The sequence below is a fragment of the Schistocerca americana genome, chromosome 7 (genome assembly GCF_021461395.2).
Source record: "Schistocerca americana isolate TAMUIC-IGC-003095 chromosome 7, iqSchAmer2.1, whole genome shotgun sequence".
Taxonomy (NCBI): domain Eukaryota; kingdom Metazoa; phylum Arthropoda; class Insecta; order Orthoptera; family Acrididae; genus Schistocerca; species Schistocerca americana.
The window spans coordinates 438,486,823-438,510,996 of NC_060125.1; positions in this window are offsets into that span (position 1 = coordinate 438,486,823).

Consider the following 24,174-nt stretch of genomic DNA (forward strand, 5'->3'; position numbering starts at 1 on the left):
ACACGTTTACCCTGGCCGCAACACTCTCTCCCCTATTTCACGATAATACAAAACCGAGCTGCCCTTCCTTGGGCTTTGTCTACGTCCTCCGTCAATCCTACTTTATAGGAACCCCATATCGCACAGCAATACTCTAGCAAATGACGGGCAAGCGAAATGTAGGCACTCCGTGTAGCAGACCTTTGCAACTTCTAAGTATTCCAGCAACAAGACGCAGTCTTTGGTTTGCCGTCAGCGCAGCATTATCTATATGATCTTTCCAGTTTAACTTGTTTGTAATACTAATTCCTAGGTATTTAATTGAATTGACAGTCTTTATATTCGTTTCATTTCGTACAACTGAAATTTAAAGGATCCCTTTTAGTACTCATGTGATTGACCGCACACTTTTCCTTATTTAGAGCCAATTACCACTTTTTGTACCATACAGATAGCTGTCTAAACCATTTTTCAATTAAATTTGATCTCCTGATCACTCTTCTAGACGGTAAATGAAATCATCATCTGCAAACAACGGAAGAGAGCTGCTTAAATTGTCTCCCTAAATCGTTTATGGAGATTAGAATAGTAGGGGGTCTACAATACTTTCTTGGAAATGCCACGTATCACTCCTGTGTCACTCGGTCACTTTCTATCCATTAGTACGAACTGTGAATTTTCTGGCAGGAAATCACGAATCCAATTACACAAATGAAACATACTCCATAGTCACGGAATTTGATTCGAAGTCTCTTGCGAGGAACGATGGCAAAAGCCCTCTGGAAACCTAGAAATATGGAACCAATTTGAGGTCCCTTGACGACAGTACTCATCATTTCGCGCGAATAAAGAGGTAGTTGTGTTTCACAAAAACAATATTTTCTGAATCCGTGCCATGTATGTTTTCTTAGAGGTAATTCCTAATGTTCTAACACATTTCTAACATTTCATTTTTTTGGTAAAATTCTAAAATGGCTCTAAGCAGTATGGGACATGACATCTGAGGTCATCAGTTCCCTAGACTTAGAACTACGCAAACCTAACTAACCTAAGGACATCACACATATCCATGTGCGAGGCAGGATTCGACTCTGCGACCGTAGCAGCCGCGTGGTTCCAGAGTGAAGTGCCTCGAACCGCTTGACCACAGCGGCCGACGTAAAATTACAGTATAGTTGCTTTATATGAAACGATGTCGTCTCTTTTGCAGATGTCTACTCATTTATTCTAGCACACAACTTGTGTGAGTTATGTTGCTAGCGTGAAAAACCAGTATTGAGCGGCAAAGGTTATTCTAACGCTCTTTATTGTAGTGTATTGCCACATTTCTCATCATAATGATTACAGGTTTCGTTCAGATTTCGAGCATTTGTAGATCCACTGTGGAGATGGAAAGAGACACAGATTTTGGGAAGTGGGACATACTGGATGATTACTGGCTGCCGGCCGTTGTGGCCGAGCGGATCTAGGCGCTTCAGACTGGAACCGCGCTACCGCAACGGTCGCAGGTTCGAATCCTGCTTCGGGCATGGATGTGTGTGATGTCCTTAAGTTAGTTAGGTTTAAGTAGTTCTAAGTTCTATGGCACTGATGACCTCAGATGTTAAGTCCCATAGTGCTCAGAGCCATTTGAACCGTATGATGACTGGCTGTCAAATAAATACTTGTAAATATTTTATTTGGCACTCAGCAGTTTAACCCAAATACAACATCGTTGAACAGCTACACCGTGCTCTACCGCATCTCGCACACTACTTTTAATGAATTTAATTTTTATACGCTGTTCCCAGGGGGCACCGCCTTAAAGAAGCACTGTTCGTGCAGGCAGGGAAGTATTCGTGCTAGAGATGGGCAAACTCGATCCTTGGGAACTAGTTCACTGGTGATCGCTCTTTTTTTGGGAACCGTTCATTTTTACTCGTTCACCGTTCATTTGTGCTTGTTATACGGTTCTTATGAAAACTTGAGCCAGCTCTCCTTCCATAGGAAAAGATAGCCAGCTAAAGCACCCAGTCCTAAGCCTCCATTTTCGGATGGTTTTAATGGGATTCTACAACGGAACCGAAAATGGACTTTGCATTTTTGTTCCTGGAATACAAAATACCTTCATAATAAACAACAAGGAGTTCTAATGGGTATAAGGAAGCACAAAATTGACGGAGCTGTGCTTTCCGAAACAAAAAAGAAAGATACTGGTTCTGAATGTCTGCTAGAGTTCGCGCATTATTTTAGTCAAATGGACAGAAGCAGCAGGGCGAAAGCAGTTGCATCTATAATTCTAAACAACTGGTTGGCAAAATATTTAACCTCGTGGGAAGAAGCTAACGAAAGACTGATAAAGCTCAGTATGAGAGCTAGAGCCATGAATATAGTGACAATGGGAATGTACACCCCTGCTGAAGATTTGCCGTTGAAAGAGGGTTTTGAATAGATGCTGATAACCGTATGTGGGTAAGTGTTGTCACCATATACGTAATTCTGTGGATTTTGTCAATCGCTGGAAGAGAGTTAAGCTTAGCATTTCGGATTTACTAATTAGCTTTGATGTGTTCTCACTTTCTACCAAAGTTCCTTTAATGGACTCGTTACGTCTTTCTGGAAATGTATGCAGTGCTGACCTGACAGCCTTGTTTGGACGTACTCTCTCCTCAACCTACTTCTTATTTAACACTGAATTTTTTGAACAAACAGACGGCATCACCATGGGGAGTCCTTTGTCCCCTATGGTGGCTAATCTTTTTATGAAGTACTCTGAGGAGAAAGCAGTTGAGTTTGCTGTTTTAAAGCCCACGGTTTTCTGGCGTTTTGTAGATGATACTTTTGCCGTATGGCAAACAAGAACTGTAGAAATTCCTTTGCCACTTAAACCCATTACACGAAAACATCAAGTTTACGATGGAGATTGAGAAAGATGGGACTTTACCCTTTCTAGGCATACTAGCACGTGGTAAGAATGATGGGTCACTGGGACATTGTGTGTACAGAAAACCCACGCACATAGAACTATATCTCCAGGTGTCTAGCTGCCATCACCCTGCACAAACCGCCGGTATTCTTAGTACCTTAATACATCGGGTGCACCTAATATCGGACGATGGAAACCTCCACGCAGAATTACAGCACTTGGAGAAGCTTTTAAAGCGAATGGCTACTCTTCACTCCCAATAAGGAAGGGCATGCACAGCTATAATAACAAGAACTAAAGCAGTGAGGACACTGATGACTATAAATCAACTGCGTTCCTTCCATATGCCGGGACTGTGCCTTCTAAAACAGGCGGATTCCTTAGGAAAAAGTTACCTTCCGTCCACCAGCTAAGAGCTTGGCCGTCGTTGGATTACTCAAAGACGACTTACAACTAAAAAATGCGGGCGTTTACAAAATTCCCTGTGAGTGCAGTGCAGCATATATAGGCCAGACGACACGAACTGTCTTGAGAAACCGTTAAAATCAGTGGCAGAACACTGTATTTCCATGGGACACTCAGTGAATCTTAGCTCCAGGTTTCAGTTTTTGTGGTTCAGTTATCAAAGAATCTGTGGAAATACGTCTTGCCGATAGTCTTATAAATCGTGACAACGGCTTTCAACTGGATTAAAATTGGAATCCTATATTAAAATTATCCAGTCACAGCGGGAACTATGACTAGTTCATATCTCACTTCCACCGCCGAGGGCAGCACACACATCACCTGGCGCATGCGCCGAAAACCACCAGCACAATTCGGATGCGCGAGGTACGGCATTAATAACGTGAGTGCACAAGGGCTCTTTAGTAGTTGTCTACTCATCTGAAGATGGTCGGACGTCTCTTGGCCGAAATATTGTGGCAGAATGTCGACGGGATCCGGCTGCACACTCCAAAATAATTAGAAGAAGAAATACGCCGGAGAAATTTTAGAAGTTATATCAGATGCTGATAGAGACTATAGAAGCCGATCCAAGTGGACATGAACTGATACTGGCAGGAGATTTTAACAGCAGAATAGGAAAAGAGATGAATAGTAAAGCTGTGTGTGGAGTATGTTAGCAATGAGAATGGGAAAAGATTGGTGGATTTATTGTAGTAGTATGAATTACAAGTAGAAAATACATTCTTTCCTTGCAGGCATATACATAAATTTACATGGTATAACCGTACAACGGGGTTGTAATTAATTTTTGATCACCCAATGATGAGACAAACGACCAGTTTCAAAATTCTAGATGACAGAATTAAAAGAGGGGTGGATTGCGGAAGTAACCACCATCTGGTCAAAAAGAAAAATGGTTCAAATGGCTCTGAGCTCTATGGGACTTAACTTGTGAGGTCATCAATCCCCTAGAACTTCGAACTACTTAAACCTAACTAACCGAAAGACATCACACACATCCATGCCCGAGGCAGGATTCGAACCTGCGACCGTAGTCGTCGCGCGTTTCCAGACTGTAGCGCCTAGAACCGCTCGGTCACGCAGGCGGGCCCATCTGGTCAAATGTCCAATTTCTATTCCTTATATTTTCAGGAGAGGTGTGAACAGAAGAGGTCGCAATATGCTGACCAGCTTGACATAGGGTATAACTTGGACAGTTTAAGGGAAGGTAGTACTAAGCACTTATACCAACAGCGATGGCAAACAAATTGAAGGGTGCAGAGAGGACAGTAGAAGAGGAATATGCGCATTTAAAAAAGGCCATAGATGAAGCAGCGAAAGAAGAAATTGGAGAAGATGAAACCAGTTGGTAGGATGCAGAAATAGCACATATGATTCAAAGGAAAAAAGAAACTTATCTGACATTTCTGAATGTGGATGACAGTCAAAGTAGAGATAGGTATGTAAGACACTAAATGGACAAGTAAGAAGAGAAGTGTTAGAAAGGAAAAGCAAGGCTGGAAAGAAACAAGTGAATATGTAGAGGGGATGATTGGTGAGGCTCGTAGTGCTGGAGCGTGGAGAACAATCAAGTCAATGCGAGTGTCAACTAGCGACAAGTTACATCATAATAAAATCATGGACAACGTATTTTAAGGATTTATTCCAGGAAAATCGGCCTAGCTTTTCACATAAATGTGAGGAGAGGATCAACAGGAGGAATTTCGTTCAGATACAAAAGTTCATCAGGCTGTGAAAAGCTGTAAGATGAAGAAGACACCAGGGTGTGGATCACTATACCCAAAGCGCGTAAAGTTTGGTCCACCGAAACAGTGTGAGATGCTATGGGGACTGTCTGAAAAAGTATTAAATGGAGAAAATGTTCCATCGGAATCGAAAACATATCACATAAGACCGGTTCATAAGAAAGGGTCAAGTAACAATCCTAATGATTATAGGGGATTGACAGTGATCCCTTTCGTTGGAAGACTGTATTTGAAGGTACTGAAAGAGAAAGAAACAAGTGACAAGCAGCAAGAAGAGCAAGCACGATTCCGAGCTGGAAGATCGGTAATGAGCAACATCTTGACAGTGAAACTAATATGTGAAAAACGCACAAAGGTTGGACCGGAGATGCATGTTGCATTGATTAACATAGAGAAACAACAGTGGAAGAAGTTAAAAATACGTAGAGCTAGATCAAAGATTGCTAAAGCCTATTATGAAATTGTATAGAAATAACACAGCAGCAAGAGTAAGGATTGGAAATAGTAGGACAATAGAATTCGGGGTGAATAAGGGTCTGCGACAGAGATGCGGGCTGTCACTGATCTTCTTTAAGCTGTAGGTAGAAACGATACTGGAGACTTGGCACAGAAAATGTCAGGATATGGGACTGACAGTAGAGGCCGCGCGGGACTAGCCGAGCGGTCTGAAGGCGCTGCAGTCATGGACTGTGCGGCTGGTCCCGGCGGAGGTTCGAGTCCTCCCTTGGGCATGGGTGTGTGTGTGTTTGTCCTTAGGATAATTTAGGTAAAGTAGTGTGTAAGCTTAGAGACTGATGACCTTAGCAGTTAAGTCCCATAAGATTTCACACACATTTGAACTGACAGTAGAGGACAGCAAGATTTTTACCTTGTATTTTGCAGATGATCTGAGCTATATGATAAGAAAGCTTTAAGAGGAATACAATAAGGCTGGTCTGAAGGTGAACATGAAGAAGTGTGAGTACTGGGCTATTGGAACGAGTACTGGGCTATTGAAATGGAAAAAAATAAATAATTAGGAGTGAGATGAAGAAGTAATCGTAGGTGTGCGGAAGGCAAAAACGTCTTCCGTGTTATTTGATCAACAGGGTACAAGAAATGATGAAATCACTAGTAGGATTAGTAAAGGACGAGCTGTAACAATGACAATCGACTCTGTTCTGTGGAACAAAAAGATAAGAGGAACAACGAAGAGTACAATGTACAAAATTATGGCCCAGAATGTAGTTCTGTACGAAGCAGAAGCCTGGACGTTAGGAAAAAAATAAACTGCTTGCGACTGAGGTGGATTACTTAAGACGAAGGTCGAGCCGTACTAAGATGGATAGGATAAGAAATGACATAACCAAACCAATCGCCAACAACTGTGGCCCGGTGAAATTCACAAAAATTTGGGAGCATTAAGTCCAGGAATGGCTGCAAATGGTCTCCAAGTAGCCGAACATAACCATTTCCAATCAATCACCGGTTCACTGGGACCAGAGGACGCAATCCATTACACGTAAACACAGCCCACACCATTATGCTGCCCCCACCAGCTTGTACAGTGACTTGTTGACAACTTGGGTCCATGGCTTCGTGCGCTCTGTATCACAATCTCATCCTACTATCAGCTCTTAGCAACTGAAGTCGGGACTTAACTCACCAAAGCATAGTTTTCAAGTCGTCTAGGGTCCAACCGATATGGTTACAGAGGCGCTGCAGGCGACGCCGTGCTGTTGGCTAAGGCACTCGCGTCATTAGTCTGCTACCATAGCCCGTGAACGCCAAATTTCGCCGCACTGTCCTAACGGAAACGTTCGTCGAACGTCCCACATTGATTTCTACGTGTATATCACGTAGTGTTGCTTGTCTGTTAGCACTGATAACTCTACGCAAACACCGCTGCTCCCGGTCGGTAAGTGAAGGCCGCCACCACTGCATCGACATTAGTGGGAGGTAATACCTGAAATGCAGTAAACTCAGCACACTCATGACTCGGTGGATCTCGGAATATTGAATTACCATGCGTCTAGCTCCAACTATCATTCGACGTTCAGAGTCTATTAATTCATGTAGATCGGCCGTAACGACTTAGGAAACCTTTTCACACGAATCGCCAGCGTACAAATGACAACAGTGCACTGTCCTTTAATACCTTGTGTACGTGATACTGTCACCATCTGTACATGTGTATGTCACTATCCCGTGACTTCTGTCACCTCAGAGTACATCTACACTCCTGGAAATTGAAATAAGAACACCGTGAATTCATTGTCTCAGGAAGGGGAAACTTTATTGACACATTCCTGGGGTCAGATACATCACATGATCACACTGAAAGAACCACAGGCACATAGACACAGGCAACAGAGCATGCACAATGTCGGCACTAGTACAGTGTATATCCACCTTTCGCAGCAATGCAGGCTGCTATTCTCCCATGGAGACGATCGTAGAGATGCTGGATGTAGTCCTGTGGAACGGCTTGCCATGCCATTTCCACCTGGCGCCTCAGTTGGACCAGCGTTCGTGCTGGACGTGCAGACCGCGTGAGACGACGCTTCATTCAGTCCCAAACATGCTCAATGGGGGACAGATCCGGAGATCTTGCTGGCCAGGGTAGTTGACTTACACCTTCTAGAGCACGTTGGGTGGCACGGGATACATGCGGACGTGCATTGTCCTGTTGGAACAGCAAGTTCCCTTGCCGGTCTAGGAATGGTAGAACGATGGGTTCGATGACGGTTTGGATGTACCGTGCACTATTCAGTGTCCCCTCGACGATCACCAGTGGTGTACGGCCAGTGTAGGAGATCGCTCCCCACACCATGATGCCGGGTGTTGGCCCTGTGTGCCTCGGTCGTATGCAGTCCTGATTGTGGCGCTCACCTGCACGGCGCCAAACACGCATACGACCATCATTGGCACCAAGGCAGAAGCGACTCTCATCGCTGAAGACGACACGTCTCCATTCGTCCCTCCATTCACGCCTGTCGCGACACCACTGGAGGCGGGCTGCACGATGTTGGGGCGTGAGCGGAAGACGGCCTAACGGTGTGCGGGACCGTAGCCCAGCTTCATGGAGACGGTTGCGAATGGTCCTCGCCGATACCCCAGGAGCAACAGTGTCCCTAATTTGCTGGGAAGTGGCGGTGCGGTCCCCTACGGCACTGCGTAGGATCCTACGGTCTTGGCGTGCATCCGTGCGTCGCTGCGGTCCGGTCCCAGGTCGACGGGCACGTGCACCTTCCGCCGACCACTGGCGACAACATCGATGTACTGTGGAGACCTCACGCCCCACGTGTTGAGCAATTCGGCGGTACGTCCACCCGGCCTCCCGCATGCCCACTATACGCCCTCGCTCAAAGTCCGTCAACTGCACATATGGGTCACGTCCACGCTGTCGCGGCATGCTACCAGTGTTAAAGACTGCGATGGAGCTCCGTATGCCACGGCAAACTGGCTGACACTGACGGCGGCGGTGCACAAATGCTGCGCAGCTAGCGCCATTCGACGGCCAACACCGCGGTTCCTGGTGTGTCCGCTGTGCCGTGCGTGTGATCATTGCTTGTACAGCCCTCTCGCAGTGTCCGGAGCAAGTATGGTGGGTCTGACACATCGGTGTCAATGTGTTCTTTTTTCCATTTCCAGGAGTGTATATTCTACCATTGACCTTAACATAATCCATAAATAAATTAAGCTGGTTTGTTAATATCTCCATCCGAACAGGCCTTGGAAAGCCGAACGGCACCGACAGGCCGCCGTGTCATCCTCAGACCACAGGCGTCACTGGATGCGGCATATGGCCAGCACACCGCTGTCCCGGCCGTTTTGCCGGTTTACGAGATCGGAGCCGCTACTTCTCAATCAAGTAGCTCCTTAGTTTGCCTCACAAGGGCTGAGTGCACCCCGCTTGCCAACAGCGCTCGGCAGATCGTATGGTCACCCATCCAACGCTTAACTTCGGTGATCTGACTTCTTAATATGTACCCTTCCATTATGACCGATCAGGCATTTGACAGTCTAGTATCGTCTCTCTCTGGTTTTAACGAGTTGTATTACTGATAAGACCCAAAGTTCGGAGCAGCTCGTCTTACTACTTGTTTTACTTATTCGTGTATATGTGTGTGTGTGTGTGTGTGTGTGTGTGTGTGTGTGTGTGTGTGTGTGTGATCTCAACGGCGAGGTTTTCAGCGCCCTTACGAATATTAAAGGAAGCGAATGTCACAACGTGAGGAGTACACCTACAAAAGACATTCGCTGACACCCACCTCACTCGCACTGACGCACACAGCCATTCCATCGCATACTTCGTAAGACAACAGAGAAAGGGTGATAGGCCACGCGGAATTAGCCGAGCGGTCTCATGGCGCTGCAGTCATGGACTGTGCGGATGATCCCGGCGGAGGTTCGAGTCCTCCCTCGGGCATGGGTGTGTGTGTTCGTTCTTAGGATAATTTAGGTTAAGTAGTGTGTAAGCTTGTAAGCTTAGGGATTGATGACCTTAGCAGTTAAGTCCCATAAGATTTCACACACATCTGAACATTTTTGAGAAAGGGTGATAGGTGCTAAACCTGGGATTAAGACATAAAGGAAAGGACAGAGGAGCTAAAACAACAACACAGGAAAATGTTACTGGCTGACCACTTTCAAAACAAACATGGATGAGCCATTCACTGTGTTAATATATAAAGAACAGCTCCCTAAAATTTTAGGAAATAAAACTGAAAAGAAATGAGCCCTCGGTCACTACTATTTTCAGTCTTATTGACCAAGTTTCAACACTTCTAAGAGTGAATTAAAACAATTATAGGTCTCCTATAACATAGATACAAATTTATAGCAACAGACATTTTCTATATAAAAAGAGTATGTACTGACTAACAATAAAAGACAGAGGCAGTACTTACATGTCACATAGAATAATTAACTCGCCTTCACACTTTCCTTTTTATATATATTGTGAATAAAGCCCTTCTGGCCTGTTAATTGTTTTATATGTGACATGTAAGTGCTGCCTCTGTCTTTTATTATTAGTTAGTATTTACAATTTTTGTATAAAAATGTCTTTTCCTATAAATTTGTAGCTATGTTATAGGCTTTTTTAATTATTTTAATTCAGATCAAGGCGTTCTTAGAAGTGTTGAAACCTGGTCAATAAGACTAAAAAGAATAATGACCGAAGCCTCATTTGTTTTGAATTTTAATTTAGAAACGGTCACTAAACCAAGTAGCCATGTTTAAAACTTTGCGATTTAGGAAATAAGTTGGACCGCACTTGTTCTTTAGCGGACTCGCTACACTTGTATGGAGACGCGTTCGTAATGCAGTTCAGTTATCTTCTCAAACATAAACACTTCCTACTGATGTGACATAACATCGAAACCTTTGCTTTTAAATCTTCGCAACGCCTTCTGAAGATTCCCAAGGCTAGTGTACCGTTTGCTTACGTATCGTAGTCGATCATCAACGCCAGTGTTCATCATTTATGGTAGATACATTCCAGATCCATGCACCGTAATCTAGGCCTGTGACACACACACACACACACACACACACACACACACACACACACACACACAACTCTGGCCGCCTCGCTTCCAGTCGCTGACTCCGCACACTGCAGAGAGGCGGCTCGTCACCTCGGTGACCACACTTACTTACAGAGCTTCACTTGTTACTGACTATCTGTCTCTACCTTAATATGTGGCTGTCCCCAGTGATCATAACACAATAATTGTATACACTAAAACAAACACAGAAGCATACACATCACAACACCTAAGGTTGCTGCTGCGCCAAACAAACTGGCAAAATCTAAAGCACGTGACAAGAGTTTCCGCTATGTGTCACCCAAGGGAGTATAGATTACAGAGCTCACGTTCTTACAGACGTCTTACAGAGAGCACAAGCTACAGCCATACCTACAGTACGCGACGCACCCAAACGAAAGTGCACCACGGTCAACACTGTTAACAAGACAAGAAAAGTCATAATAACCAACGATATTACCAAAAATCAAAGATAGCACAGGAAAGAGAGATTAGGCTTCAACATTACCGTGACGGTAAAACACGATACAGAGACGAACTATGTAAGACCAGGAAAGGGATACATCCGTTGATCAGACTTACAGAACATCTGGGGTAGCCTTTGAAACTGCCGAATGAACATATCAAGAACCTGACAGTATTATCAACATCGAAGAAACCAGATGGCACTACCTCAAGAGGGTGGAGATGCACACACAATATTTTCTTAATAAACTACACCCTGTCGTTTACCACACTCAGGACAACCAACTTCACTCCGGCCTTCGCAAATTACTTGATGACAAATACGAAAAGGAAGGTATCACCTTCCCCTTATCTAGCGAGCAAGTTGCGTTGGCAATACATAAAATAAAGAACAAAAGGGCTCAGGGTCCAGATGGCATCCACCCTGGAAGCTTCAAACTAGCTGGTCCACTTATCGTACCATATCTGACAGATGTAATTAATGATGCTCTACTAGAAGGGCGAATTTTGAGTATATGGAAGACGTCAAATGCATTTGTAATCAAGAAGAGGGACTTCCTTTAAGCTGGTATACTTATATCTAACGAAGGTGCAGCTCTAACACCAACGACTACAGGAATTTTTCCATGAGTGATCCCACCACCACCCTCTACACTGTCACCTATAAGGTTTGCCAGCCTCCCCTTGCCGTACTTATTGAGTTGCAGACCATGCCTAATGAAGCCCGATCTTGAGATGTACAAAGTGATGTCCTTCCATGGGGGCCTAATAGGGAGCTGTGTTTCCCCCGTGTTTGTATCGCCCAGCCTCCTGACGATGGCAGCTTTTCAAACTCATCGCATAGACGCACTCAATGTCAGTACCATTAGCGCACTGGCCTTACTCGATGAAATGGTGTGTGCTGCGCACGTTGACGTTGCTCTCTTTCAGGAGGTGCGTGTTGCAACATTTCGTGCCCCCCCCCCCCCTCCCCATGGCTTTACGGCCCACGTCTCCCGTGCTTCACCTACTGTAATGGGGTGGCGATCCTCCTACGTGATCGTATCCTCGCTGTGCCAGAGGTACAGCTCTCACGTTTAGTGGCGCCAGGATTATGAACGCCTATGCCTCACCTGGTTCGGTCGCCGCCGCGAACGTCCCACTTTCTTCTCCGAGGCAGTCACGCCTCTGCCTGGATTTATTGATCATGGGAGGCGACACCAACTCCACCCTGGCGCCCGAAGACCAACTGGCGTGCGCGGCGCTACCGGAAGTTCTCGAGCACCTCAACCTTGTGGGCTCTTTGGAGCATGTTCATGGCGATCGTCTGGGGTTTACGCATTTCACTAGCCATTCTTCCAGGCACCTCGATCGTGTTTATATCTCCTGCAATAATGTCGGTGAGATTCAGGCTCCTGAAGCCTGGCCCGTTGCGTTCTCTGATCACGATGCATATATCTGTGTCTTCAACCTCTACCGCCGAAGGTTGTGACGCGACCAGGGACAATGGTTACAGTAGTAACCAAAACCAACCACGGGAACGCCTTGGGCTGCGGATCGGAGCCGCCAGGCGGGAAAGCCGCCGGCGGTGGAGCAGCCGGCGGTGGAGCACGCACCACCAGGTAAACACAAGGACGAGTCAGACGACAGACCAACGACAACCGACACAACCGACAATGACCGACACAACAAGGAAGAGATAAACAACGGAGGCTTGTAGAAACCACAACACCAAACACCAACAGCAAATCCACTCGGAACCAGAGCCAGGCAAACGTCAACAACGAGCAACGACCAGAAAGCAGTACCTCCGAGATATAGACGCAATCCAGAGCGAGTACCAGACTCGCTGGACTAGGTTTTTTTTTATTGTGATTTCATTCCCATGCCCCATATGGGCAGGGGAGGGCTGTCAGTGGCACAATCCGCCGCTCTTCAGCCGAGTGACAGGACAACTTCAAATAAGAATAAAATGTATCATACATAAGGCGATAAAGGGGAACTTAGAATAACGGGGGAAAATGGAGGTAAAAAATATAGACTAACATGGAGACGTTCATGGAGCACAGTTAAAAAAAAAAGTCACCAGAAAGTTAAAAAACACAGTTGGCGATTCTTCAAAACTCAGAGAAGACACTGAATGGACAGGCACACGTTAAAAGTCGGCCACAGTAGTAAAAACACTCTGGAACAACACACTTAAAACCCACAGGGAGCACACACGACGAAGAATAAAACTGCCAGGCGTGACCTGCCGAGGGAATGGGCAGAGAGGATGGAAAAGGAGGGGAGAGCAAGGGGCAGCAGGGGAAGCGGCAGGATGAAGAGAGGAGGGGCATCGGTGGGTACACGAAGAGGCAGGAGACACGTGGGGCGGGAGATGAAGAGGGAAGACAGGGCAGGAGGGAGTGCAGAGACACTGAAAGGAGGCACAAGAGAAGGAGGGGGAGTAGGAGGGGGAAGCCGCTCAGGAGGAGGGAGGGGGAGGAGAGGGAGCCCTGAGGAGGAGGCAGGAAGATGGGGTTAGAGTTGGTAGGAAGGGTAGATGTCAGGGCAAAGCTCATCATCCGGGAGGGGTAGACGGTGGAAGTTGTGTTGGGAAAGGAGATGAAGGGTGTGGAGATGGAGAGAGGGTGGGGCACAACGATAAAGGCGCGGCAACTGGTTGGGGGTGGAGAGGAAGGGAGACACCAGGAGGTGAGGGGGATCAAGGCGGCAGACAATATAGAGTGTGCGGATGTGTTCAAGGAAAAAGAGAAGGTGGGGGAAGGGGATGACGTTGTAGAGGAGGTGCGTGGGGGGCGGAAGGCGGATGTGGAGGGTGAGGCGGAGCACATGGTGTTCAAGGATTTGGAGGGCTTTATAGAACCAGGGAGGGGCGGAAATCCAAGCTACGCTGGCATAAGAGAGGATGGGGCAGATCAAGGATTTGTAGGCGTGGATGGTGGAAGGTTGCAGATCCCATGTCCGGCCAGACAGGAGTTTCAGGAGGCGGAGGCGGTTGTGAGCTTTGTTTTGGATGGTAAGGAGATGGGGAGTCCAGGTGAGGTAACGATCAAGTATGAGGCCAAGGTATTTGAGGGTAGGAGTGAGGTGGATTGGACGGCCATAAATGGTGAGGTAGAAATCATGGAGGCGGAAGGAGCGGGTGGTGCAGCCTATGACGATCGCCTGGGTCTTGGAGGGATTAACACGGAGGAACCACTGGTTGCACCAAGTGGTGAGTTTGGAGGGTACGTTGGAACCGTACCGGCGGGAGGTACTAGAGTTACTGAACACGATCCATCTTACTTCACCCGACCGCCTGTAACCCATCCAGACCACGTGTACAGCTTGTCGCTGACACCGTGATGGATATCAGTCCAGCCTGTCGTGGTGGGTCCCTTGTGCAACACCTACCCTCCTCAAGGCCTTGTCTCCTTACGAAAGGGAGGTCGGGCGTGGCGGCGATGAACCCATGATTTCTACTTCAGCATCCTGCGGGAGTGTACTACGATGCCTTATGCACCACAAAGTCAGGCGATTGTCAATCGTGCCAAGGCATAGCTCACACCGCTCCCTCTATGTCACCTTGAAGGAGCCACGTTCAGACGCACACACACAGGACAGGTTAGTGCAGGAGCGTCTGTCTATGTGCCACATGATAGCGGAACAGTGCCACCGTCAGAGGACTTTGACTAATGCTCTTATGACTGATGATGGGCGACGTTTAGATACTAACGCAATACAGGGTCTGCTCTCCATACGCATTGTTATGCTGTACTTTGCACAACTTCACCACCCTGGCAACATTACAGAAGTCTGCCGACTCACCTTGGCTCGGTTCCTAAGGATGCAACGATGAATCTGCTTGCCGATGTCAGGCGGGTGCTGCAAACCATTCGCCTGGCCGTGACGGTTTCCTACCAGAGTTTTAGGGAACATTTCGTCCTCTAATGGCGCTGGCGAGGACGGAAATTTTTCTCCTCTCCTCCAGATCCCAGATGGTTTCCTAGTCGATCCCCTCATAGCCATTAACAATGCCTCGGTGTAAATCACGGATACCTGATCGCCGACCATGACATTGCTCAACAGCGACACGAAGATCTTCACCCGGCTGTTAAGTGTACAGCTTAAGCCGACGGCCGGTATGTGGTTTCCCCTGGCAGAATTTTGCGGCAAATTACGCATAACGAATCACTTTTCCGAAAACTGGCGCTTGCACAGCCTTTGATTATGAATCAAGATACACAACAGGAGGCCGGCCACTGTTCTAGGCGCTTCAGTCCGGAACCGCGCGACCGCTATGGTCGCATGTTCGAATCGTGCCTCGGGCATGAATGTGTGTGATGTCCTTAGGTTAGTTAGGTTTAAGTAGTTCTAAGTCTATGGGACTGATGACCTCAGATGTTAAGTCCCATAGTGCTCAGAGCCATTTGAACCATTTTTTGAACATTACAGGAATTTCACCAGAAACAATTTAAAATAATTTTCTCGTTTTTTTGTTTGTTTTTTTTTTTTTTAATTCACTCATCTGACATATAACTAGTAGAAGAATAGGCCCAACGTTATATCAATATACACTGGAAAATATTCGTGTAGTAATCCTCTACAGGCATGAGTATATAAATGAAAAAGGAAAATGAGAGCAACAATCGGGCTTAGAACACGGGGCGCAAAATTAATGCACCATAACGCTAAACACTGACACATCTCTTCTGAGAAAATCGCAAGGTAAAAGAAACTTACAGTACCTCGAAAGCTCTATCGTTTTCTCAGAAACACATACACTGGTAAGCTGAGACACGCGTTCGGTTGCTTTGACCCCTTTTCAACTGAGCGGTGTTTCTGTAAAACTGTGTTTAGCACTTGCCGTGTTCTCCTCGTCAGCGTAATCGATAGTGTGACACTGCTCAATTGCACCTGTGGAGCAACTCAACGGTTTTATGTCCTGTAAGCAGTCTCCGTAAGTCATAAAGTGTGCTGCATCAAGCGCTGCCATCGTGGGAAAATTACTAGCACTTAGCTCCTAACATAAACGATATTTAGTACGGAAATACCAGCCCGTCGTCATATCTAGGCTGTTAGTTCCTTTCCACCAGATGTCGGAAACTGGTTCTGCCGCCCACAACATCAAAGAGGACCAGCCAACAGGAGTAGACAGGAATCATTTGTGGTCTTCAGTAGGGAGACTCAGGTGATACAGCAGTGAGTTCTCATTAGTAACGTGAACTGCCCACGTACACGTAGCAACATATTGCAGACGCTTCTTTTCCCTTTATTATAGCCTCTGGCTGCAGAATAGTTTCATATTTTTTAATTATTAGGTTCGTGCAATAGTTCGTAGTGTTTTTGTTTTCCATGTTGGTATTCCGATTGCTATCAGCTTGTTTACCGATTTCCATTTTTTATTTGTAGTTTAATTTTGCTATTTAAGGTTACATATTGTCATTTGCAGATACTGAGTGGAGATGTGGACGCTATAAAACGGAGTGTTAAGTGGAGAAATCGGAACGTTTCTGACATATTCTTCTGTATGAGTTCAATAGAGAGGCGACAGCAACGGAGGTAGGCAGAAAAATTTGCGCCATATATGGAGATAAAGCCACTGGGCAGAGCACGGCAATAAAATGGTTTTCTCCTTTTAAGGAGGCTCTTTTGACATTAGCGAGTCTTTGCGTTCAGGGGGAACTTGAAGGGAGGCTGCTTCATTTGCCATGACAATTTTCAGGTAGTTTTGGCCATAAATGTGAATGAAGTTGTGAATTTGATAAATGTACTCAACGTCAGTAGTATGGATATAACCTTATTATTGAGACCTCAGATGTTGGTCGGAGAGATAACTACTTTTGAAGAGAGTACCAGTCTGTAGTGCATGTTAGACGTCTGATAATGTACTTTGTTTGAAAGGGATGGAAGCTGGCCTTTGGCGTAGTGGAGGCAGTATTATTTAAAAAAGGATTTTGTGGTAATATGTGTTAAGAAAAGAAAATGAAATTATATCAACAGAATTTTCAAGGTAATTCAGTTTTTTATTTTATTTTTTGTACCTTTATAGCTTCTTATTGTTCGAACATTGCGTATAGCTGAAGTTTACTGTAGAAATTTTATAACGCAACATATGGTTTTGTGAAGAGGTTGAAAAATCATCCAACCAGTTGCAAATAACGGTTTATTAGCCCTTGACCTAGGTTTCGATATTTGTAAAAATATCTTCTTCATGAGTAGTGGGCCTTGTTACGTCACAAGATGGCACATTAGATTTTTCACCCTCTTCAGATTTAGACAGTTGCTGTTTCGCAGACATGTTTAAGATTTTCAGATATGGTTTTATTTTATAATTGAAAAAAGTGTCAACGAAAGTAACTGTACGCAGGGAAGTTACTAAGAAGTATATTGCTAACTTGTCTAGGTCTGTGAACTTTATGAAAATACGTATTGTTTTCATGGCTTAATGAAGGATAGTTGTACTTGGAGTCTTTGTTCCCATGAATCAGTCATTAAGTTTAGTTCCTTATTTTTAATTCTTTATTTTCACGACTGTGTTTGTATACTCGCATTGCACATCGCGCGTTGTGTGCTGAGATGCATTTTATGAAAACTGGTGAGATAGTATCTTCGACTGCACATCGCAAGTGCGACAATTGAAATCTTATTTTTGACAGTCTCGTCATTATCTTAATAGTAACAGGTTGCAGAGCAGACGAGCGTTCCATGCGCACAGGTATGCAAATAAATTTAATTACCATCAAAGTCCATGCCAAATGTAGAGCACAGACATTGTCAGAGTGTTTTTGTGTAAATATTGGTATCAGTTCGGAGGCTTAATACCAGTAAAAGAATTTCGTAAAGTGTTATCGAGTCAGTTTTCAAGCAGTTCCAACAGAGAGTCAGATGCGTTAATTTTTATTTTCATTTCTTTGTAAATATAGTAACAGTAATTAGTAGCAAGACTAAAGATAAATAATAGAAATGTTCAGGCCCAACATTTTGATCTGAGACATTTTTTTTTTTTCTCTGTCGGACAGCATATGTAAATTTCATTGAAAACTAATTGCTTTCCCGCAGGCGAATTGTTTGATGAACCGGCTAGTCTGGATTTGCCTTCGTGTAGCATGAGCCTCACATATTCCCGTTCAAAATTAAATTTTCACTCAGTTCTGTTGCTCTGCACCGAGCTTTACAAGTTTCGACGTCACATTAAGTTTTACACATTTCTCAGATACCAACCTAAGACTTACAAACACAAGTTTAAAGAAATACGAACCCGTTTCAACATCCGAGGTTAGTTTAATGGCATTAATCCATAAATATGAACTTGTTTCAACCAGCAGGCTTCGATGAGGTTCGTTTAATCGCATTAATCCACAGTGTTACATGTCAATGTACTAGAGAATTGGCAGATGTGATGAAACATGATCATTCCGAACTCGTGCGACATCTGCATGCAATGCAGAAGGTTCAAAAGTCGGGCTATAAGCCAAAATCATAAGTCAGCAGGTGGCCATATGTGCATCTCTGCTTGCTCGTCATTAATTGGCTAGCGAACAACACCGACTATTTCTATCCTCTATAGTTACTGGTGACGAGAAAAGGTGTCTAATGGTAATATAAAGGAAAGAAAGGAATGTTTGAGCCCAAACAAAGTAGCAACTCTCGATATATAAGACCTGGATCCATCGATAAAAGATAATGTTATGAATCTGGTGGAACAACGACGGTGTGGTGTACTATGAATAAACAACTGAGACGTCTTGCAGACGCAGACCACGAACAGCAACCAGGAAGACTGTGTGAAGTGATGCCGCTCCACAATAACGCCCGCTCGCATTCTGCTAGACTGACCAAAAGCATTATACAGAAGTTGGGTTGGGAAGTCATTCCGCACCTATCTTTTTCACCTGATCTTGTGCCCTCAGATTTTCACCCTTGCCGTTATCTATCGAATAACCTTCAAGGAACTTCCTTTCCAGATGCAAATACGCTCACCACGGTTCGACGAGTTTTTCGCCTCAAAACCACGTGATTCCCACACTCCAGGAAACGAAAAGTTACCCCAGCGTTGGCAGACTGTTGTAAATACTAAAGCAGAATATACACTCACGTTCAGAAAAAAAAACAGAACACCTTGAACGACTGGACGCTGGACATTCATATTCACAGGATTCATACATTAGTATGTTCTACAGAAATGAATAACATTTCAGTCACCTCGGTCCAGCATGTGTCCTACTGCGTAGCAGGCACAGGGTCCGCCATAGGCCCCACTAACTTGTTCCATGCGTGACGGCATCGATGAGTATAATGAGCGAATGGCATCCTGTGGTACAGCCGTCGACGCTGCATTCATCTGATTCCAAAGTTCATCAGTGGCGATTGGAACTGGGTCACAGCACTGCACCCGTTATTTCACCATATCCCACACATTATCGATTGGTGGCATGTTTGGTGATCCGGCGGGCCAGGGCAAAAGCCTGACATCCTGTGGCACCAAGAAGGCACGTTTTCTTGCCGCTACATGTGGTCGTGCATTGTCTTTCTGAAAAATTGCGTCTGGGGTATTGTGCAGAAAGGGTATGGCTACAGGTCACAGGATGTCATTCACGTAGATCACACTGGTCACAAATGCGCTGGACACGCAACTGTGATTTGTGGTTGTATCCAATAACACTCCACACCATACGGCGTTGCGTTTGCGCTGTGTATCTTGTGCGAATGCAGTCACTGTGGTGCCACTCCCCTGTCTGCGGCGAACCAAAATGAGGCCATCATTTTCAAACAAACAGGACCTGTATTCGTCCAAAAACACTGTCTGATGTCATTCCTATCCCCAGTGACGTCGTTCCACACACCATTGCCAATTAGCGTTGGCAGGCGGAGAAGTGGACGACGCGCACTTAACCCATCGCATAATAAATGGCGATGGTCTGTCACCCCTGATAGTGTACGATGTGTTACACTATTGCACCAGAGCCGAGGAGTACACAGATCTGCCCTGCAACGCCATTCGGATGAGGTGCCGATCTTCTTTGCGGGGTGGTCAGTGTGGTGCGACTGAACCATCTCGACTGCACACACCCGTTGCCCTGCCGAAACACTGCAGTTTCCCAGATGGATACATCACATTCTCTCACGCCGATAATGCGCCCTCTTTCACTGATTTGACGGTACGTTTCGCACATACGTCTGTGACGCATCTCGCACGTCTGCCAAAGTCACATTGATCGACTACCTTCGGTTTATAGCGAGAGCGAGAGCTGCAGGCACATTTTACTGGTAGACGATGACGCGCCACGATATCGATGGTGACACTGAAACTGCGCGCCGACATGTTTTAAATGCTAATCATTTCTGGAAATTGGAATTTTGTGATAATGTCTAATGGGCCCAAACTACTGAGGCTATCGGTCCCTAAGCTTGCACACTACTTAATCTAACTTAAACTAACTTACACTAAAGATGACACACAGACCCATGCCCGAGGGAGGACTCGAACCTCCGACGGGGGGAACCGCACGGACCGTCACAAGACGCGCAGACCTCACGGCTACCCCGCGCGGCAATCATTTCTGCAGAACATACTAACGTACATGTCCTGTGAATGCGCGAACGTCCTAATTCTAACCGTGTATCACTGATGACAAAAATCTCTGTTATGTGTGTCTGTTCTGTTTATTAAATTCATGGAAAAACGCAACGAACTTATGCTACAACTCAATAGACGATCGATTTCGAGAATTCTGTTCCAATACTCAGATGCACTTTAAATACGAGGTGCTTTCAAGTTCTAAGGCCTCCGATTTTTTTTTCTTCGGACTGGAAAGAGATAGAAACACGCGCATTGTTTTAAAATGAGGCCGCGTTCATTGTCAATAAGTCCCAGAGATGGCAGCACCGTATGGCAGATGGAATTTTACCGCCAGCGGCGAGAATGAGAACTGTTTTAAATACTTAAAATGGCGACGTTTTCCTTACTTGAACAGTGTGCAATCATTCGTTTTCTGAATTTGCGTGGTGTGAAACCAATTGAAATTCATCGACAGTTGAAGGAGACATGTGGTGACGGAATGTATGTGTCGAAATTGCGTTCGTGGATGCGACAGTTTAAAGAAGGCAGAACATCGTGTGACAACAAACCGAAACAACCTCGGGCCCGCACAACCCGGTCTGACGACATGATCGAGAAAGTGGAGAGAATTGTTTTGGGGGATCGCCAAATGACTGTTGAACAGATCGCCTCCAGAGTTGGCATTTCTGTGGGTTCTGTGCACACAATCCTGCATGATGACCTGAAAATGCGAAAAGTGTCATCCAGGTGGGTGCCACGAATGCTGACGGACGACCACATGGCTGCCCGTGTGGCATGTTGCCAAGCAATGTTGACGCGCAATGACAGCATGAATGGGACTTTCTTTTCGTCGGTTGTGACAGTGGATGAGACGTGGATGTCATTTTTCAATCCAGAAACAAAGCGCCAGTCATCTCAATGGAAGCACACAGATTCACCGCCACCAAAAAAATTTCGGGTAACCGCCAGTGCTGAAAAAATTATGGTGTCCATGTTCTGGGACAGCGAGGGCGTAATCCTTACCCATTGCGTTCCAAAGGGCACTACGGTAACAGGTGCATCCTACGAAAATGTTTTGAAGAACAAATTCCTTCCTGCACTGCAACAAGAACGTCCGGGAAGGGCTGCGCGTGTGCTGTTTCACCAAGACAACGCACCCGCACTTCGAGCTAACGTTACGCAACAGTTTCTTCGTGATAACAACTTTGAAGTGATTCCTCATGCTCTTCGCTCACCTGACCTGGCTCCTAGTGACTTTAGGCTTTTTCCAACAATGAAAGACACTCCCCGTGGCAGCACATTCACCAGCCGTGCTGCTATTGCCTCAGCGATTTTCCAATGGTCAAAACAGACTCCTAAAGAAGCCTTCGCCGCTGCCATGGAATAATGGCGTCAGCGTTGTGAAAAATGTGTACGTCTGCAGGGCGATTACGTCGAGAAGTAACGCCAGTTTCATCGATTTCGGATGAGTAGTTAATTAGAAAAAAAATCGGAGGCCTTAGAACTTGAATGCACCTCGTACACATGTGATCGATTTTTAGGCGCTGCTATCCAGTTATAGTCGGCTGTCAACGGACTGGGAAGCGTGCAATCCTCACGTCCACACCAACACGCCAAAACGACACGTCGTTGTTAGGTATACCTAGTCTGTTGCCCAACAGTCAAGTGGCATTTTGGAATAATGTTGTGGAAGTGGCAACTGCACGATTGCCAATCCGTTGACAGTCAACTGGAAAGCAATGCCTAACATCGATTAGATGTGTACTTACGGTGCATCTGAATATGTGAATGGGACTCCCGATATCGATCTTCTAATTAAAAAGTTCTGAAACTATCTTGCAACCTGAGGCTGCGTATAATTAGTAAACATATACAGCTGCGTTCCCACCATCCACTTCGATGGATAGTCAAGATATATCTCTATTCTCTTCTTGTACAAAACTATTAACAGCCACGCTTCACTTCCGTAAAAGACTAAATTTCGGACAAACACCTGCAGAAAAAACTTTCTAACACTTAAATTTATATCCAGTGTTAACAAATATATCTTTTCAGAAAGGCTTTTTCGCTATTGCAGTTCTATTCTTTATATTCTCTCTAGTTCAGACATCGTCAGTTATTTTGCTGCCCAAATACCAAAATTCATCTACGGCTTTGTGTCTCATATCCTAGTCTGATTCCCTCAGAATCGCCTGATTTAATTTGACTACATTCGATTAATGTTTTACTGTTGCTCATATTCGTCTTATCTTTTCAAGGACTATCCATTCCGCTTTACTGATCTACCAAACCCTGAGCCGTCTCTTACAGAAACCGTTTTATCGCCGAACCTCAAAGTTCTATTTCTTGCCCCCTGAACTCTAGTACTCTTTCCAGATTTATACTTGGTTACCTGTATTTCCTGTCAAAGGTACAAATTGAATAACACGAAGGGTAGAACTCGAAGGACGGACTGCAGCGCCGTCTCACGCCCTTCTCAACTACCACTTCCCTTCGACTCTCGTAACTTCAGTCTGGAGTCTGTAAAAGTTGTGACTAACCTTTCACTTAGTTATCCCTACTGTCTTTAGAATGTCAGAAGCTTTCTCTAACTCTATAAACGCTGTAAGCGTGGGATTTTTTTTTCTTCAGTCTATCTTCTAAGATCAGCAATAGGGTTTGTACTGTCTCGAGTGTTCCCACATTTCTTCGAATCTCTAATTGAACTTCCCCGTTGTCAGCTTCTGTCAGTTTTTCCATTCTCCTAAACCATCGTTAATAAGAGTTAATAAGCCATCTGTATTTTACTGCTTTTCCGGACAATATAATCTGAAATACACAGGAAACGCTAGGTAATCAGCTAGTTAATTGTAAAACCAGACATCTCCATTCGAAGAAGGCACAGCGATCATCATTATTACAAATTTTGTATAGACTTCATCTCAATATAATGGAATTACAACCAGACGATAACCGGTTTCGGTTGACTGACAAACATATTCAGATCATTCTTTCACTAATAACATGGGGGATGCGATGTATAATATTAACAAGGTATCATTCTAAGCATAACGTGTCACTCATTATAGAGGGATGCTACCCAGTTTTTCAAGTTAGCGCGTGGGAAATTACGATACGCAAAATGGAGACCAAAAATCATAATGATATCAGCTGATACTGTCAGTAGTGTTACATTATGAAATATAGCGTGCGCTGCGTGTGTCGCGTATGTAATGTGTGCAGTAACTGAAAATGGGAAATGAATGAACAGTGTACCACTAGCCTTTTAACTTGTTGGATAACTTCTTTGCAAAATGGTATTGTACACTATGGGCAAACCGAACGAGGTAGCATTTTTTTAAACAGAATTGCCTTGTATTCAAGAGGGCGGAGGTTCCAACATTCATCTGGCCATCCGATTTAGTTTTACTTGGGTATCCCTAAACTAGTTCACGGAAACACCAGGATTATTTCTGTTATACAGACACGAGAAGCCGTGGCATAATTGTCAAACTAATCCTGTAAGTATGTTGCCTGTACAAAACAATCATGTTATTCTTGTTGTTCAACATC